This window comes from Anabrus simplex, chromosome 1, assembly GCF_040414725.1.
Source record: "Anabrus simplex isolate iqAnaSimp1 chromosome 1, ASM4041472v1, whole genome shotgun sequence".
In the NCBI taxonomy this organism is placed as follows: Eukaryota; Metazoa; Arthropoda; class Insecta; order Orthoptera; family Tettigoniidae; genus Anabrus; species Anabrus simplex.
In genome coordinates this window covers 701,484,108-701,504,056 of record NC_090265.1, presented here as the reverse complement: position 1 = coordinate 701,504,056, position 19,949 = coordinate 701,484,108, and the positions used below count along the sequence as shown (strand labels likewise).

Here is a 19,949-nt window from a genome sequence, read left to right as displayed (position 1 = left end):
TGCTAAGTTTTCCTTTATTTACATTTAGCAACCTATCAAACACTTTGTGTGTTCTACCACTGACATCACAGCATTTATGCTCTTATCCATCCTACTGACTCGAAGACCTTTCATTACCACTTGTTTTAGGACTTGGTGGAAGACTTCTAAATGCATACTGGTATGTGCATTTCTAATCGGTAACAATAGGCCCACTGATCACACCTACTAGCATATTCCTTTTCGAAGTACACACCAAACTCTCTACATGTGTCATTATTTTCACAAGCATGTAGGAAGTTGTTGAGCTCACTGTGGAATTCAACTACGTTTTCACACTGCAACAATGTCCTTAGGTGTTTGTTACACAATTGCTTTGAATGCCTGGCTACCATGAATTTTAGAGGAAATGTTCTTTCTCCAAGCCCTATCCATATGCCACATGCATAGAAGTTTCTTCAAAAGGCCACCCGTGACTTCAACCCATGCATTAGAAAATGAAGCCTAATTATCAGTTATCAGTATCTGCACAGGAAAATCAATTGCAGATATTGATTATTTGACAACATAAAAAAAAAAAAGCCATTTCAGCACATTGCAGTCTGTTCGATTAGAGCAACAGAATGCAACAGAGAATCTCTCATTGTATTCATCTAACATCAATAATGTTGTAAGTGAGAAGTCACAAGCATTTGTCCCATGAGTACTGTCCATACAAATGATTTTTTTCCCAAACTCCACAAGCATTACTTTCTGCACATCAGTAATAATTGTTAATACAAAATCATTCTGTCAATCCGTATTCTGGGTTGGAAATCCCTTGTAATTTACCAAACCGGACATACTCATTACCTTGTTCTTTTAACCTATCCATCCCAGTGCACACACTTTCTACATCTTTCTGACTCTGTTAATCACTATCTAATCTAAAATCACAAACAATATTACTCAGGTCATGTCTTTGCAGAAAGTGTAGCCTAGTAATCTGCTTAGTATCTAAATTGTCTGTGATATTTTTCAGAACAGTGTCAAAGGGAATATTCTGAGCCAACTGGCCAGCAATCTGCTCTCTCTCTCTCTTCTTTTGACAGCAGGATATGCCCAACTCCTCTGCGATGTCCAAAATGTACATTATTGTAAATAACATGCACACTCGATTTATTTATTTTACACGAACCCTGAAATTTCATATGCCGTATTCCCTTTCCTCTTCTTTTGACCAATCCACTGTGATGACAGAAATAAGTAGATCCTTCAAGAGCTGTAGTGTCGTGGGGTTTGGTTTGGTAGTTGTCGATGTTCTCTTATGTCTTGGTGGACTAGTTAGAAAATATCTGGATTGAGTGTCCTTTTTTCCTTTGATTTCCATACCTTAAATTCTTGAAAAGAATAGAAAAATTGAATTACTAGTTATTAACATTAAGATGATAATAAACTTATTGCACAGCTCAACTTGTGTTATGGTAAGGGTCATTCCATAAAAACTCACAAACTACAACAAATTAAACATTTACTTTTTTTTTACTAAACTTGTTTGTAGAGTACTCGTTCCCGCCTGGTGGCCATAATTGTTAAGGCGTTGATGTCTGCATGGTCTAACACCGTGGTTAGCCGGTTCAAGTCCCCTTGATCGAAAACATTTTGGCCACCAGGGTAGAGGAGGTGGTGATATATAATTTCTAATCACTAGATTGCGTGCCAAAAGCCTGGAATAAATTCCAAACCTCTCCACAGTGTTCATATAGAGTGAGGGCATATGACGCTGTTGATGGTGATTCGTCCATCGGTTGGAGATGTTAAGCCTTGAGCAGAACCCTTGGTGCTATTTGACAGGAGTAGACTATATGTTGGCACAGGGTTTCACCCTCTCCCTTCCTACTATCATATATCACGTCATTCATTTCATCTCATTAACTCCTCTGATGAGGCTGACGCCAGGAAGGGCATCCGGTCATAAAAACCCACCACGACTGATTCATCTCACCGTATTCCTGACCCCATAGATAAAACGGGACAAGGTTTGGACATTGTTTGTAGAGTACTGTTTTGGTGATCTAATGTTTATTGTTGTTTGGCCAACCCTTGTCCCATTTCTGTACGGGGTCGGGTATGAGGTGAGGTGAGATGAATCTGTCGTGGCGGGTGTTTATGACTGGATGCCCTTCCTGACGTTAACCTCATCAGAGGAGTTAATGAGATGAAATGAATGATGTGATATATGATACTAGGAAGGGAGAGGGTGAAACCCATGCTGGCACGTAGCCTACTCCTGTCGAATAACACCAAAAGGTCTGCTCAATGCTTAACGTCCCCATCCGACGGACAAATCACTATCAACAGCGTCATATGCCCTCACTCCATATGAGCATTGCAGAGAGGTTTGGAATTTAATCCAGGCTTTTGACAAGCAATCTAGTTTCACAATTAAGTATTTATTTATTTTCCACCTAGTCGATACAATGATTGCTTAAGGCAATTTTTAATGGTCAAAAGTGGTACATGTTTCGTATATTATCAACATCTTCAGCCACATAACACTGTTTAGATGAAAAATATATAAAATTGACAAAGTAATGCTTTAGAGGAAGTGTCCTTAAAATTAACATAAGATTGACAAGACTAAAACAAACAAATAACTCAAGAGAAAATATATAAATTATTTCTACAATAGAAAGCAGTCGTCAAGGAAACACTTGTACAATATTCCATAGAGAAATTGTCCTAATAAATATTCTTTTCTTAATAATTCATGAAACAAGATCAATTTATAAATTAAAAATTATACAATTTATAAGTAATTATCGAAATGAAGAAATCCTGATATCACAGTGCGGCTCTTATTATTAATGTAGATGAAAATATAACTAATTCCTATTTGTCAAATCTTATTAAGCCTGCTTTCCTTTGGAACAGTAACTCCTGTCATTCTTTCACAGTTTTGCGCCGGGTGTAATATTGGTGATGCGTTCTTCCTTGCTCTTGCACCTGAGGAGGTGGAGGAGCGGGGGATATAGGTGTGTCAAGAACTTCCTTGCTGTCACCTATAGCTTCAACTGAGGAGGAATAAGCTGTAGGGCTATCTGTAGGCTTAATAAGATTTGACAAATAGGAATTAGTTATATTTTCATCTACATTAATAATAAGAGCCGCACTGTGATATCAGGATTTCTTCATTTCGATAATTACTTATAAATTGTATAATTTTTAATTTATAAATTGATCTTGTTTCATGAATTATTAAGAAAAGAATATTTATTAGGACAATTTCTCTATGGAATATTGTACAAGTGTTTCCTTGACGACTGCTTTCTATTGTAGAAATAATTTATATATTTTCTCTTGAGTTATTTGTTTGTTTTAGTCTTGTCAATCTTATGTTAATTTTAAGGACACTTCCTCTAAAGCATTACTTTGTCAATTTTATATATTTTTCATCTAAACAGTGTTATGTGGCTGAAGATGTTGATAATATACGAAACATGTACCACTTTTGACCATTAAAAATTGCCTTAAGCAATCATTGTATCGACTAGGTGGAAAATAAATAAATACTTAATTGTGAATCTATTGAAGTGCGATACGGACCATGAAGCTGATTTTATGTAAGCAATCTAGTGGTTATAAATTGTATACCACCCCCTCCCCTACCCTGCCAGCCAACATTCTGATGGTGAAATTGTTTTTGACAACGGGACTCGAACTGGCTAACCTCGGTGTCAGACAGTTTAGACTTCAATGCCTTAACGATCATGGCCACCAGGCAGGCTGATCTAATGTTCATTGTTGTATTTAAAAAATTACTATCTCAACATAAAAATGTGATTTCCGTGCATACTTCTATAAATAAACTTTGAACTTGAGAATTTTAAGTGAGCTTCAGATAATTTTGATAAATACCTCTGACTATGGTCTGTCTGTTAAGTTGGATCCTCAAAAAGCACCATTAAATTCAAGTACCACTGGACTGGGCTAGGATTGAACATACCAACTTGAGCTCAGAAAGCCAGTGCTCTACTGCCCTAGCTACCCAGCCCAGCCTGAACAGCTGATCAGTATATCCAAGCACTGAATTACTCAAAAAAAATTTACTGGAAATGACTCCCGAGTATGAATATCCACAGCCTGTTTCCAGTCATTCAACTGGGTCAGGAATGGAACACATGAAGCCCCATCTAGTGGTGAGGATAGGACCTGTGCTGGCTGCCGAAGCCTGTCGCACTTCTCTGGGGCAATGATTAATAACTGACAGATGAAATGATACTGGAGAGTGTTGCTGGAATAAAAGATGACAGGGAAAACCGGAGTACCTGGAGAAAACCTCTCCTGCCTCCTTTTTGTCCAACACAAATCTCCCATGGAGTGACTGGGATTTAAAACACGGAATCCAGCGGTGAGAGGCTGGCGCACTGCCGCCTGAGCCATGGAAGCTAGAAATCACTCTTCAAGTGCTACTATTGACTCCACTCACCAAGACTTGTGCAACTTGATCCAACAACAGGTTTATTTCTTTGGAAAAAAAGTAGTGGTTATATATTATTTTCCGGAAAACTATACTTCTATTCTTCAAAATGCAATTCTTTACATCTGGAACAAACCAGTCGCTATTTAATTTCCTTTTCCAGAGTTTCAAGTAAGCTTACTGTATGACAAAATTGTAGACATGATGCTGTATAGGCTTTTGGGCTTATGCCGTGTCAAGAAAATAAGGTAAAATTCTTAATGTTTCGCAGAAAACTGTGCTCTGCATCCTCAGAAGAAATCTCGACTGACCACGAGAAAGGCTTCTTAAACAATGACAATTTCCTTAGCAGTTACCTCAAAAGATATTAAAGTATAAATTTTTTCAGAGAAAGTTCATGAATTACATGAGGATGTAACAAATATTATTTCATAAATTTATGTAAATACCTCGCAGATTCTGGCAAAGAAATGAGCACTTTTCTTGCCACTTCGGAAAGACAAAGATAATTTAATGGTATTGGTGGTGCTGTCAATGTTTTCTTTGAATCTAAAAGTTGATAAAACAGATCTTTAACTCCCACAGGAACCATATTTGTGAACAAAATAGATTATAGAAGATGTAGTCTAAACATCCAGTTTGTCAAGAACTGTGGAATGGAGCAAATGAGGACAGATTATAGACAAGATTAAGGAAAGTAGGTATTCAATCTTACTATGCAAACACCATATCTAAGTTATTCCTGAAAATTAAAATAATTACTTTATCTAAGAATGAAAATAATGATGAAATATTACATAAAATGCAGGTTTCCGTTAGATCAATCGGTGTGATATCAACACACTGACTTCCTATGCTAATTCTAAAATGGAAATCAGAATTCACTCCGGCCACTTCAGCCTTGCAACAATTATATTTCACAGGGGGAAGTAATCATTCTGTATTCAAAACAGACATATAATTTAAAATGTAGGGTTGCATCATGGATTAATATGTTCGGAATTTTGCGCACATTCTTTCCATGGATATAATGCTGTAACTGCTAGAACTAGATAAGTCTTAACAAAATTTCTTAAAATAATACTTTAACGAATTCAGCAAGAACCATAGGTACCCTTCTTGAGATTTCAAAAAATGATAAAATGTAGTTAGTGCCAGTATAACAATTTTAATGAAATATGAGATTTCACCCTAAGGGAATCTTCTCCTCATGCAAATAATTTATTTCAAATAAATACTGAAAATATTAAGGAAAATCTTTCTGAAAGCATGAATTTTGGTTGTGAGTACATTTCGAGCATCATTAGGCCTAATGGAGCTATTAATAGGAACAGGAAATTATACTGATTTAAAGAATATTGGTACTGGTATTTAATGAACATGTGAGGAAAATGTAGCTTGTAGCAGATTGTGATATTTCATGGAATAGGCCTACCCTTAATAAACTTTAATGAACATTTATGCATTCAACTATCTCCACACTAGATACAGTGAACAAAAATATGAATATGAAGATCTGTTGCATAACTATTATGGTACAATAGTTGAACATTCTTCCCACCTTTCATGTTACTGAAGACATTTCTGTGATAGAACATCCTTCAAGAATTAATTCACTGTGGTCATGCAACACATGCTGACTCAACTCTTGGTGATTCGCAGTGATATACGGACAATACACCACTGGAAAAAAAAAAAAAAAAAAACAGGCTTTTGAGTAAGAACATACATATCCATTACCTCTAACCTATTCAACTACTAATATGGAAATCGTCAGCACTTACCAGGACAGTCTATATGAATTTTGAATCTACTCACTGAATGTATGACGCTCGCATGGGCGCCCGCAGGATCTTTTCCGGGGGGGGGCACATTAACAATTTTCTTGAATATAAAAACCAATATAACGTCAGCAACATTAAATTGTTTACAGAAACTTCCAGTTATAACATATGCTAGATGACTGTCAGTAATTTCAGTTTATGAAATAATCTGGTATGATATTAAACAATTGAACATCAACATCTTTAGAATTCCAGGGGGGGAGGCAAGTGCCCCCCTTGCCCCCCCTTGCGGGCGCCCATGGACGCGTTTATGTTCTATTGTTCGCATGTTCTGTCTATATCCTTATATTGAAGATCCATACAATAACGCGAAATAATACATTTTATTATCATTATGCCCGGTGTGAATCAGATATAAATATATAAAACAACTTAGAACACACTACACTACATATATTTCTTTCATTTAGCACTTGATTATCGCACAAGAATAAAGAACAGGGAAATAGGCCTAAATAGAAGTACTCACAAGATTTTTCCCTATTTCTATAATTTCAACACTTTTCTGCTCGGAGACTTGCTCTTGAATTTGTTTAATAAATCAGTCTTTAGTCTCTTTCTTTGCATTAGTATCAAGAACAGCCCTGAAGAATTTTATAAGTATAACGTATGTGATGTGTGCTTGATCACAGTCGCGGCACTGAAACGTCTGTTTAAACTTTGGAGCGGTGAGGAATTTCAGCTTTTGGACAAGGTTACATTTTCCGAGACATCCTAACGCCCGCGTTGAAAATATTAATACATTTTTAAGAAGAAGACGAATTTGCGACTGCACTTTGTCGGGGAGCAGAATTCCCCTCACTGTACTTACACTGTAATCTGATTCGACAAAGTGCAAGCTACATATTCTGGAATTATCATTAGGAGCCCAAAGAGATCCTTTTCTGCTGCCCTGTCGAGAAATAGCAAGCCTCTATTTGTCCCCTAAACTCGGACCTTTAGGAAAAAGATGACAATTTATATCTGTGTATATTTCTTCGCTGTATCAGATGTGCAGTTAGGCACGCAACAATAAACCACCTTAACCCACAGAATGGAAAGAGAAACTTGACGGTAATTGGACCCAGGGACTCTGAAATTTGGATCGTGGGTTGGCGACCACGCGGCCCTTAGCTGAGGCTTGGCATTTCTTCCACTTACTTGTGCCAGGCTCATCACTTTCATCTATCCTATCCGACCTTCCTTGGTCAACTCTGGTTCTTTGCCGACCCCGACACTATTAAGTTCCCGAGGGCTAGGGAGTCTTTCATTTTCACGCCCTTTGTGGCCATTGTTTTCCTCTGGCTGATATTTTCATTTTTCGAAGTGTCTGGTCTCTTCCAGTTTCTCTCTCTGATTAGTGTTTGGTTGCCTAGTTGTACTTCCTCTTAAAACAATAATCACCACCACCTTCACGGTAATTTGGAAACACATAACTAAACAAATATTAAGTGCATCTCAGCAACCATCCATATATGGCAAATCGTGAGACCAAATAAATTTAAAAACGATAAAACTCTTCACATTTCATGTTAGATAAGGCCTTTCCTTATAAAACGAAGTTTAATATGTTATTTCTTCTCATAAAACATGTTGCAGTAACACAGGTAATCATAGAATTCGCGCCAAACAACAGAACGTAAACGCGAACCTAGCGGAGGAAAAGAGAAAAACTATTACCCCGCTTTTAATGCAAGAAATTGGCTCTCTGTCCAGGCCTTCTAGTATCTAGTAGGCTTTGCTACAGCCCGTAAGGACGTATATATATTTCTCTGGTAACGACGATATTTCTTAATTTACTGCATATTTTACACTTTATTTGAGTAAAAGTAATTATTATCTTCCATTTGGGACAAATATTACAGTGACATTTCGTGGATCGGATTCGTTCACATAACCGTGCTCAAATACGTCGGCTTCGTGTCGGTATATTTGCTGGCACGTAAAAGAACTCCCGCTTGACTAAATTCCGGCACCTCGGCGTCTTCGAAAACCGTAAAGGTAGTTAGTGGGACGTAAAGCCACTAACATTTATGGGCATAACGAAGAAATAATAATAATAACAATAATAAGATTAGTATTATATTTGCGACGTCTAGAATGTCTTTTCATTTTTCCACAATTCATAAGCCTTATCATTCTTTTGAAGATATGTACACTAATTTTTCTTTCGATTTATCGAAACATTTTATCTCGCATGTCGAGTGGAGCCAAAGCATGCGTGTCGTAAGAGGCTGCTGAGAGGGGAACAACCAAAGAATCTGTACTCGTTGTCTCGCCTTCTAAGCTCTCCCTCCCCCCCCCCCCCCAAATATATATATCCATGATTCTAAGCTTTCCCTGTAGCGGAGATAAATGTACGAGGGCTTCTGGCAGTGGGATTCGAACCCACTATCTCCCGAATGCAAGTACATAGCTGTGCAACCTTAATCTCATGGCCAACTCGCTTGGTGGATCTAAATTACTCATGTCTTCTACGATGTTGTCCATCCGCCGTAATCTGGCCCTGTTTCTTTATTTTATTTCACGCAAAAACCTATTTTGTTCCTGAAGAGATGGCTTAAAATGAAATTGTATTTGCGCGTTTCATGTATGTAGTATATAAGGTTAGAGCGATAGTCCTATAATGCCTAAAAAGACCGAAATTGACGTTAGAATCTATATACCTATAATTCCTGCTTTTATCCCTAAATCGATTTAATTTTTTTTTTTTTTCTTCCCGAGAAACTAAAATATTTGCTGACTCACTTTCGTATCTTGAATACATTCTTGAACTACTTCTCAAAGAAAATCTTAAAAGTGGGAAGCTGTAAACCACACTCCCCGAATGACCTTAAGAACATGCCGAAGTAAACACGCCCGTAGTCTCTGTGTAACAAGGCGTTAAGTAGTCTGTACTGACCTGCTGAAAAAAAAAAAAAAAGAAAGAAAGAAAGAAAGAAAGAAAGAAAGAAAACACTTCATTTCATTCTGTGAGAATATTTTAGTTGTCCGTTTGTTCAGCGTGTGCATTTTGCCGAAAGTCTTAGCTTCGAAGTCGTCTTTAATTAAAAAGTGGTTACAGGAGCTTCCCCACTTCACGCCGGATGGTAAAATTATATTCTGTGACGTTTACAGAGAAGATATGAGCGAAATATGTTTTATATTTCCCCTTAAGGAGTTATTATAAATTTAGTAAAATAAAAATCGTATTTTAATTTGTACTTATTAAAATATGTCAAATTAAAGCTATTCCGCCTCTGTGGTTTAGCGGTTAGTGCGATTAGCTGCCACCCCTGGAGATCCGGGTTCAATTCCCGGGTCTACCACGAAATTTGAAAAGTGATACGAGGGCTGGAAAGGGGTCCACTCAGCCTCGGGAGGTCAACTGAGTAGAGAAGGATTCAATTTCCATCTCACCCATCCTGGAAGTGGTTTTCCGTGGTTTCCCACTTCTCCACCAGGCAAATGCCGGGATGATACCTAACTTAAGGCCACGGCCGCTTCCTTGCCTCTTCCTTGTATATCCCTTCTAATCTTTCCATCCCACCACAAGGCCCCTGTCAGCATAGCAGGTGAGACAGCCTGGGTGAGGTACTTGTCTTCCTCACCAGTTGTATACGTGACCCAAAGTCTCACGCTCCAGGACACTGCCCTTGAGGCGGCAGAGGTGAGTCAAAGGGTAAACCCTGGAGGGGACTGACTAAGAAAGAAAGAAAAAAAATGTTGAAGATGCCTAAAAGATATTTTTAGAACCTATTTGTTTATATTTGATAGCCTATTTTAGGCACCTAACAATAACATTTTAAGCACCTAAAAATCCAAGGTTTTAATGACTAATGAGTGTATGTTAACGGTTCACTATGCTATTGTCCGACTCATTGGCTGAATGGTCAGCGTCCTGGCCTTCGGTTCAGAGGGTCCTGGGTTCGATTCCCGGCCGGGTCGGGGATTTTAACCTTCATTGATTAATTCCAATGGCCCGGGGGCTGGGTGTTTGTGCTGTCCCCAACATCCCTGCAACTCACTCACCACACATTACACTATCCTCCACCACAATAACACGCAGTTACTTTCACATGGCAGATGCCGCCCACCTTCATCGGAGGGTCTACCTTACAAGGGCTGCACTCGGCTAGAAATAGCCACACGAAATTAATAATAATTAACTATGCTATTTAATTAGCATATTTGGTGCTGTGCTACGGTATAAAAAGCAGCAACTAATTTCACTAAATTTAGTCTAGCGAACGGAGTAACTGCCCTCGTAAAACATTGATCACCAGCGCGAGCTGTCACAGACACACGGTCTGTGATTGTCCTCCCAGTGCATAGTGGTGTCAGCAGCACAATTATCGTAGATAACATCGATCGTGTGTCGTGTTCAGTGTCATAATGAAATTGTGGCTGCGCATGACTAATAGTTCCCACGGAATTCACTGCAGGGGAAGTGATCCAGGAAATAGCTGCTTCATCACTGTCCGCTTTACTACCTGGGTTCTACTCTGACTCGTAACTTTTCCACTGAGGTATTGAACTCTTCATCTGAGTTGGAAATATTTCACACGTTCACCTAGCAAGTGACTGTGTGGTTTGGGTCACATACTGCAGCTGTCAGCTTGCATTCAGGAGGTAGTGGGTTCTAACCCCACTCTCGCCAGCTCTGAAGATGGTTTTCCGTACTTTCCTATTGTCTCGCCAGCCAAATGCTGGGGCGCTTCCTTCCCACTCCTAGCCCTTTCTTATTCCTTCATCGCCATAAGACCTGTACGCGTCGGTGCGACGTCAAAAAGAAAAGTTCTACATTCTTTCTCCCGTGGGTGGGGGTGATAAAATAACATCCACGGTATTCCCTGTCTGTCGTAAGAGGTTACTAAAGGGTGACCAAGTGCTCTCAACTTACGAGCGTGGGTTGGCGACCACGGGGTCCTGAGCTGAGTCCGGGCATTGCTTCCAATTATTTATATATCAGACTCCTTACTTTTATCTTATCTGTCCGACGTTTTCATGCCTGTCGTAGTCCTCATCTTTCTTTAGCGGATACCTTCATTTTGCGAAGTGTCGTATCTCTTACATTTCTCCCCTCTGATTACTGTAAATAGAGGATAGTTGCCTAGTTATACTTCCTTTTAAAACAATAATCACCACCACCACTTCCACCCTTACTGAAAATGTGCTAAGTCCAAATTCGTAGAACTGAGTAGCTCACGCAGTAGAGCGGTGGCCTCCTGACTCCAAGTTGGTGGATTCGACCTCTCCGGTGGTTTTTTGAAGATATTCATATACGTGAATCTAGTGTCGGTGAGCAAAATAAAGGGGAACCAGTCCCGCAGCCCGGCAGCGCAGTCTGCACACGAGAGGTGCGTGCATGACAGGACGTCCGCAGTAAATACATTGTCACGTAAGCTATTTCTAACGGTTACGTGCCAGATGCGACCGTGCCGGATGCGACCCGGCCATTATCGTGCCAATAGCGACCGAGCGGATAAGCATCGTGCCGCATGCGACCCATCAATCACTTACAATTGATCTGCATTAAGGGCTATCACCAAGTGGCAGATTGCTTATAAGTAGCTAACTTGGTATTTTCTAAAATAATGGTCTGACATCATTGTTAGCAGGTTCGAGTGCCGTTGGTCGAAATAAAAATATAATAATGTTGCTGGCTTTACGTCCCAGTAACTACTTTTATGGCTTGAGGAGACGCCGAGGTGCTGGAATTTAGTCTCGCAGGACTTATTTTACGTGCCAGTAAATCCACCGACACATAGCTGACGTATTTGAGCACGTTCAAATACAACCGGACTGAGCCAGATTCGAACCTGCCAAGTTGGAGTCGGAATACCAGCATCTTAACCGTCTGAGCCACTTAGCCTGGAAGAAAAAAAAATCACCATCAGAATGTTGGCCGGCAGGGTAGGAAAGTTGGTGGTAGACAGTTTCTAATCACTAGATTGCATGCCAAAAGCCGGGATTCAAATCCAAACCTTTTCGCAGTGTTCAAATGGAGTGAGGGGATATGATGCTGTTGATAGTGATTCGGCCGTCGGATGGCGACGTAAAGCATTGAGTAGACCCTTTGGTATTATTCGAGAGGAGTAGGCTACGTGCCGAAACCGGGTTTTATCTCTCCCTACTTCATTATCATAATCCCACATCCAGATGCGCAGGCCGCCCAAGGGCGTCAGGTAGAAAGACCTGCACTAGGCAAGGAATGGGAATGAGAAGGAAGTGGCCCTGGTCTTAATTAAAGTACAGCCCCAGCATTTGTGAAAATGGGAAACCACGGAAAACCATCTTCAGGGCTAACGTCAGTGGGATTCGAACCCACTATCTCCCGGATGCAAGCTCAGGGCCGCGCGCCTCTAACCGCATGGCCAACTCGGCCGGTGGGAAAAGACGTAAACGCATCACCATGTTTCGTGTTGTAAGCGAGTTTCCCCCAGAAGTGTTATGTAAAGTAGGGGCAGTAACTACTTGTAGGACTTATTGAAATGGCATTGCACTTCGTTTAGCTTACCTTATCTTGGGTGATGACACAACTTATTAAATGACAATTTGTTTGTCAACGCCGGTCGCATCCGGCACGGTTACAGGTTATGCAGTCGCTAGTGGCACGGGTCGCATGCGGCACGGTCGCATCTGGCACGCCACCTTTCTAACAAACAAACAAGCAAACAAACAGAAACAAATTAACAACAAAAAAATAAAAGTACTCGCATATATCACGCCAGGAGATGTTGAAACTGCCTCCCTTCGTTGTTCAAGCATTTCTGGCACGTGCTTAGGAAATTGTTAATTACTTTTCAGTTACTTTGTACCCGTTCGAACAGAACCATAGGAAATTTCCATTTCCTGAGCAAGTCGTCGAAGTGATTTTGTAGGAGACCTTCCCAGAGCGTTACCAATGTTTGCTAGCTATTTGCTTTACGTCTTACCGACACAGACAGGTCTTATGGCGACGATGGGACAGGAAAGGCCTAGGAATGGGAAGGAAGCGGCCGTGGCCTTAATTAAGGCACAGCCCCAGCATTTGCCTGGTGTGAAAATGGGAAACCACGGAAAACCATCTTCAGGGCTGACGACAGTGGGGTTCGAACCCACTCTCTCCCGGATGCGAGCTCACAGCTGCGCGCTCCTAACCACACGGCCAACTCGCCCGGTCGTTACCAATTTTACCTACAGTTTCTTGTGTGAGTGATGTACATGGTTTATTACGTTTCTTATCAAGAAGACTTTCCGTCTTACGTAATTTATTTACTAATCTATGAATCAAAGTCTGACCTGGAACTTGAACATCAGGAAACTTCTCTTGAAATAATCTCCTTAAGGCCCTCGCACTTTTGTACGGATGTATGAATCGTAAACGAATACTCTTTGGGGAACAGAATACCGATACCCGACTTGAGCCACCCGAGCCATTTCACTGAATTCACACACTGTACTAACGTCGCCAACGAAACACGTGCTACGTTTGCAAACGTTCAACACGTATTGAAACTTGGCGGGGTAGCGCGGCCTTGAGTCATCCAGCACTGTATTCCGTCACAGGCCGACTCTCTCACTCAGGAATTCCGGCGCACAGGATGGAGCGGTCCCGCTTTATTTTGCTCATCCGGTATTTACCAGCACGTAAATGAACGCCTGCGGAACAGCATTCCAGGACCTCAGTGTCTCCGAAAATCGTGAAGGTAGTTGCTATTTTGCGATGATTGCAGCATTTTTTTCATCCGTCTCTTGGCACAGGCCAGACCAAAATGTAGCTTGCACCGAAGTCCCTGTCTCATTTATGGCCATGACGGTATGGAAGCTGCTAAGTTACGTGAAGTAATAAATACGTTTTGGGATTATAAATGGCTGCAAGAATATCTTGAGAATATTGAGAGGAACAGGGGTGAAAAGTCAGGTTGTAGGTTTCACCAAGAGAAAAAAGTCCTCAGAGTTTTAGTTACTTTGATGGGGGTGAATATATCTCACGGGGATCACTGTATGTACCTAACTAACTAACCCCATGGCACAACAGCCCCGAAGGACCTTAGCCTACCGAGCGACCGTTGCTCAGCCCGAAGGCCTGCAGATTACGAGGTGTCGTGTGGTCAGCACGATGAATCCTCTCGGCCGTTATTCTTGGCTTTCTAGATTGGGGTCGCTATCTCACCGTCAGATAGCTCCTCAATTGTAAGCACGTAGGCTGAGTGGACTTCGAACCAGCCTTCAGATCCAGGTAAAAATCCCTAATCTCTCCGGGAATCGAACCCGGGCCTTCGGGTAAGAGGCAGGCACGCTACCCCTACACTACGGGGCCGGCACTGTATGTACCTACTGTAGGTGTTAATATAGGGTACGGGGCGAACTTCACTGGAATAATCACGGGTTTGTAACTAAAGTTCACAGATCTCTCCAGTGGTTATAAGAGTATTTAGGAGTTTTAGTAACGATGTAGTCCGTCCCTGTGGTGTAGTGGTTAGTGTGATTGGCTGCAACCTCTGGAGATCCGGGTTTGATTTCCGGCTCTGCCACGAAATTTGAAAAGTGGTACGAGGCCTTCGGCGGTGGCAACTAATCACACTAACTACTACACCACAGAGGCGGACTTGGAATAATTCACCAAAGGAAATGTTTGGCTATTTCCAACTTCTTTGACATCTTCTTATTCCGTTGAGGCCCCTTGGACCATGTGGTTCCTAACTCTGGTGAGCTTTCTTCTCAGCCCAGTATTCCTTCATCTTTGCGCTGTGGGTTGCTTTCCTTTCCTGGGTCCACTTCACTCCCACTCCAGGACGCAGCTGTCAGTGACTGGAGAGTGTCGGATGTTCTGATCAGCATTCTAAATTTATCCCTGTTGAATATATCTTTGGGATCAATTTTTAAAAAATCCAGGTCTTTTCGGACCTGTTTCGTCCATTTACCATTTGTCTCCTTCCCTCTAGAAATGGTGTTGAAGATTCTTGAGGTCGGTCTCTTGTTGTCCATTCTGACTATGTGGCGTAGAAGATAAGTCTCCTCTTTCTCGTGGCTGATGTTATGCTCTCTAACTGTTGGTAAAGCTCGTTATTGTGCCTAATTCTGTATTCACCTCTCTCTTTAATGGGGCCCTTGCTTTTTCTCAGAATCTTTCGTTCTTTCGGTTCCAAATTCCTGAGTTGCCCCTTTTCAACCATGTTCAAGCAATCCGAGGCCTATAGTATCGAAGGTCTTACTACGGTTTCATAGTATTGAAGTTTGAGGCTAAGGGAAAGGGATTTGTCTTGTAAACGTTCTTACAGAGATGGAAAGGAGGAAAGCCAGATGGCGTCAAATTGAAATGTCTGCACACGGTAGCTGTGGCCATACGATTATTATTATTGTTATTATTAATATCCTAAAAGAAAGACACAAAGTATTTTAGTACAGAAAACAATGTTCTGCATTATATTTGGTTCTCTTATCCTGTTTTTCTTGGAACTGCCAGATCCTAAATATAACATCGTACAGTTTTTAAAACCAGACGAGTTGCCCGTGCGATTAGGGGCGCGCAGCTGTGAGCTTGCCCCGGGAGATAGTGGGTTCGGACCCCACTGTTGGCAGCCCTGAAGATGGTTTTCCATGGTTTCCCATTTTCACACCAGGCAAATGCTGGGGCTGTACCTTAATTAAGACCACGGCCGCTTCCTTCCCACTCCTAGGCCTTTCCTATCCCATCGCCGCCATAAGATCTATCTCTGTTTTTCGTACTTTCCAGTGTCGACTCAGTTAGATGGAACTTAAAAACTCTTTAAGTCTGTCGAACACACAAGTTCATTATTAAACAAGGGATAAAAATACACACTATTAAACAAAGATTGACATGTTTCATTCTTACAAGAATATCATCAGATTCTACCAAGTCACCTCAGATATTTAGAAATACATCTGTAAATGTGAAAAGAAGTACATCTGGTATTTTTTCATTCCAGGAGAAGGATGAGAAGGGAGATGACGGGAACAACAAAGAGGACTGGCAGGAGAGACTACGGCTCCTCTCTAAGCACCGCGTTATTGTGGGTAAGTACGGAAGTAATTCATTCTTCTAGATAGAGCCAGATTTGTATGAGGGCCCAGGTCTCCAAATTGAAATAATTTATTATTGCTGTTATGTAAAGAAAAAATATTCTTTTACTCTATAATAAAATAGGTGGTGAAAACTGTACGCCTCAAAACATCTATCGATGAATGTCAAACTAAGATATTACAATCCAATATTCAGACCATCAATTCTGTATGCTACACAGTGCCTATCTCTAACTAAGAGCCCTCGAGCTACAAGAAAGGAAGTTCCTGAGGAAGATAGTAGGAGCCAGGATCCTCTCAGATGGAAGGCGATGGTACAAACCAAACCATGAACTCTACCAGCACCAAGAATCCCTCAGATACCATCAGCAGAAGACTGCTGGCTTTCTGCGGACACGTGTATAGAATGGACTCCCACAGGCTGTCCTATAAGATCTTCAAAGTAGCCAGGGAGGGTAAGGCCATGTGGATCCAGCAGGTGGAGAAGGATCTCGGAGAACTTAATATTAATCAAGCCACAATAATTAACAGAAGTGACGACCGTTCAACTATCAAAACCAGACCCTTCCTAACATCCTTTACTGAAGCAACCCACAATGAGACCAGGATATGGTCCGAGGAATGCAAGTAGAGTTTAGCAAGAAAATGGACTACTGGGACGAAAGTAAAGCTCAATGTACCAAAATTGTTTGACAGATTTTCACGCACCAAAGAGCAAGCCGATCACCTCCAAGCAACTGTTGGGTATATGATACCTTTCTTCAAAGTGTTTAAAACACGGTTCGCAGTGTCTTCTTCTTCTTCTTCTTCTTCTTCTTCTTCTTAGAATCGTCTTCTGTGGCCTGTGAACTGTTACCCTCAAACCTTATTGTTGGATCAATTGCAACGCTAGTGCTTTGCTTCCTGTCAGTCGTGACGATGTCTGCACGCTTATTGGATCCATCGGTAGAGACACAGAGCACTCTTTCCTGGACTTCAAATCTCCCAGATTTTTTGAGAAGTGCTGCAATACTACTGCAGACACTGTGGTGCTTGTTCAGTGTTCTCCCTAGGACCATTTAATGGGTTCACCGCCCTGCTGTTTTTACAGACTGCCTGGCTAACATAACCTAGACATATGCTAGTTACATAATATTAATGCATATTTGAGTTGTTGGGTGCTCCAAATTAAAACATAAATACTGTAAAACAGTTTATTTACCGGGCGAGTTGGCCGTGCGCGTAGAGGCGTACGGCTGTGAGCTTGCATCCTAGAGATAGCAGGTTCGAATCCCACTATCGGCAGCCCTGAAGATGGTTTTCCGTGGTTTCCCATTTTCACACCAGGCAAATGCTGGGGCTGTACCTTAATTAAGGCCACGGCCGCTTCCTTCCAACTCCTAGGCCTTTCCCTTCCCATCGTTGCCATAAGACCTATCTGTGTCGGTGCGACGTAAAAAACCCTAGCAAAAAAACAGTTTATTTAGTAATCTTCATTATTGTTAGCAAAATTGCATCAATTACATCGGAGTTTGAATGTTTAGCTTGACAATTGTGTAGCGTCGTGTGTGCGGTGTATGTATTAGTGCGGGATTTCATACGAGAACTGATTCTGCATGACGTTACAAATCCATATGGCATTCCACAGCAGCTGTGTGATAAGCTCCTGAGTTACCGTACATGATTATGATGAGCAGTAGAACACTAGTTCAAAATACTCTTATGTCTTGTTTGTGATATCATCATCATCATCATAATTTCCCTTTATCCAGCTGTAGGCAGGTGGGGCAAATATGGTTCCTCTCCACTTTCTTCAGTCTTTCCACCACTCCTCCTCCAATACTGTGTCCCAGTTCAGGTTTCTTTCTATAATACTGGTTTGGATTGTGTCCTTCCATCCCAATTGTGGTCGTCCACGGCCTCTCCTTCCTTGCTTTTGCATTTCCATCACCTTTTTTTTTTTTTTTGGCATTCATCACTCATTCGCCCAAACCATCTTAGTCGGCTCTTGTCTATTATATCATTCATTTTTTCCACTCCAATTTCTTCCCGGATTTTCTCGTTCTGTATTTTGTCTCTTCTACTCTTCTGTATCATACTCCTCAGGAACATTTTGGCTGCCTGTATTTGACTCTCATCCTTCTTTGTCATTGTCCAAGTTTCTGCTGCGTAAGTTGTTATGGGTATGAAATACATCTTGTACATAGTTTTCTTTGCTTCCATTGGCACATCTTTGTCCCATAACATGTTTCTTAGACTATGATAGAAACAGCTTCCAGTTTGAATCCTCTTACTAATCTCAGCATACAGGCGAGCATTCACCATTAATTCACTCCCCAGGTATTTGAACGTCTCCACTATTTTCCGGGGCTTGTCTGTAAGTCTAATCTGACCTTTCCCTTCTTTCTCCCCTCTAGTCATAACAAGAGTTTTACTCTTTTCTACACTTATTTTGAATCCACATTCTTTGATCTTCCCATTCACCACATCAAACTGTTCTTGAATCTTCATGTCTTCTTCTCCCCAAATCACAATATCATCTGCAAATAACATGACGTTCATTTCTCTTCCTCCATATGTTGCTTTTGCTGTTCTCATGATGTCATCCATTGCTATTGTAAACAGGATTGGCGATACAACACTTCCCTTTCTCAGCCCACTAGTGATTTTGAACCAACTTGTCCTGCCAACTTGTGTTTGCATGCAACTACAACATTCCTTGTACATTGCCATGATCATTTTTATTAATCCCTGTCCAATTCCTTTTTGCACTAGACTGTCCCAAACTTTAGTTGTTTGTGATAATACCACTAAAATAGTTCAATTTTGCAGTTAATGTTTACCTGTCTGATATTATTGTTAATGTCCCAGGGAGAATAAATTGAATATCATCATATTCATTTTTAAGTAGAATTCCCTGACGGCTACTCATTCCTGCCACCCGATATTTCTCAGTAATTCCCCTTACAGGCAGAAACTATAATATGGATTATTTCAAAATCTGACATTTGTTCCTGGTAGGAGTTACAGTTAGGTAACCTAGCAGGCAAAGTTATTTCAGGTTTTGAGTTTTTCTCAGGGCCTGTTGTTGCGAGGTGACACAAACAAACTTTTCTTGTCTTAAGGGTCTGAGTATGTATTGTACTATATTTTAAAGAAATATAGTGGTCTTACAAGGAGAGGCCACCTGATTTCAACATGCTTCAATGTACCTGTTGGGGGACACTCACCAGTAACTCATTTATGAGGGTTTAGGTTAATACACTTTCATTTTAGAGAAAAAATGAATCATGTCATGATGCAGGATCTGCTTCAGACAAACTAGAGGCTATAGAACACTAAAAGGCAAACACATTTTACTTAGAGATGTCATGTCCGCAAACTAATAATTTCCGAAAAGTTAATGAATCGCCGATTCCAATGCAACGCATATATACTTGGAGAGTTACACCACAGTCAAATGGAGTGGTGGCCTGGTGGTCACAATACTTGTCTGCGATTGCACTTCTTCACTGAGTTGTTTTCGAACCCATCTTGAACAGACTTTATGAAAGTTAAGTCTGTTATGCATGATTTCACTTGCAGAACCATGGGTGATGTGCATATAGTTTGCTGTGTCATCAACAGTCGCACATCTGTTTTTCAGGATCATATGTCATATCACGCACTTGTTCAATATTGGCATCAGTTACGGCTGCAGA

The 19,949-nt window shown here is 40.9% G+C and overlaps 1 long non-coding RNA gene across 1 annotated transcript; it reads right to left on the bottom strand.

The window, feature by feature from the left end:
- Window positions 1–1,282: 1,282 nt before the first annotated feature.
- On the bottom strand, window positions 1,283–6,245 carry LOC137500482 (uncharacterized). The gene is made up of 3 exons (XR_011018056.1): window positions 6,223–6,245; window positions 6,000–6,121; window positions 1,283–1,358 (listed from the first exon to the last, which is right to left on the bottom strand). It is a non-coding gene; the product is annotated as an uncharacterized lncRNA (long non-coding RNA).
- Window positions 6,246–19,949: the final 13,704 nt, after the last annotated feature.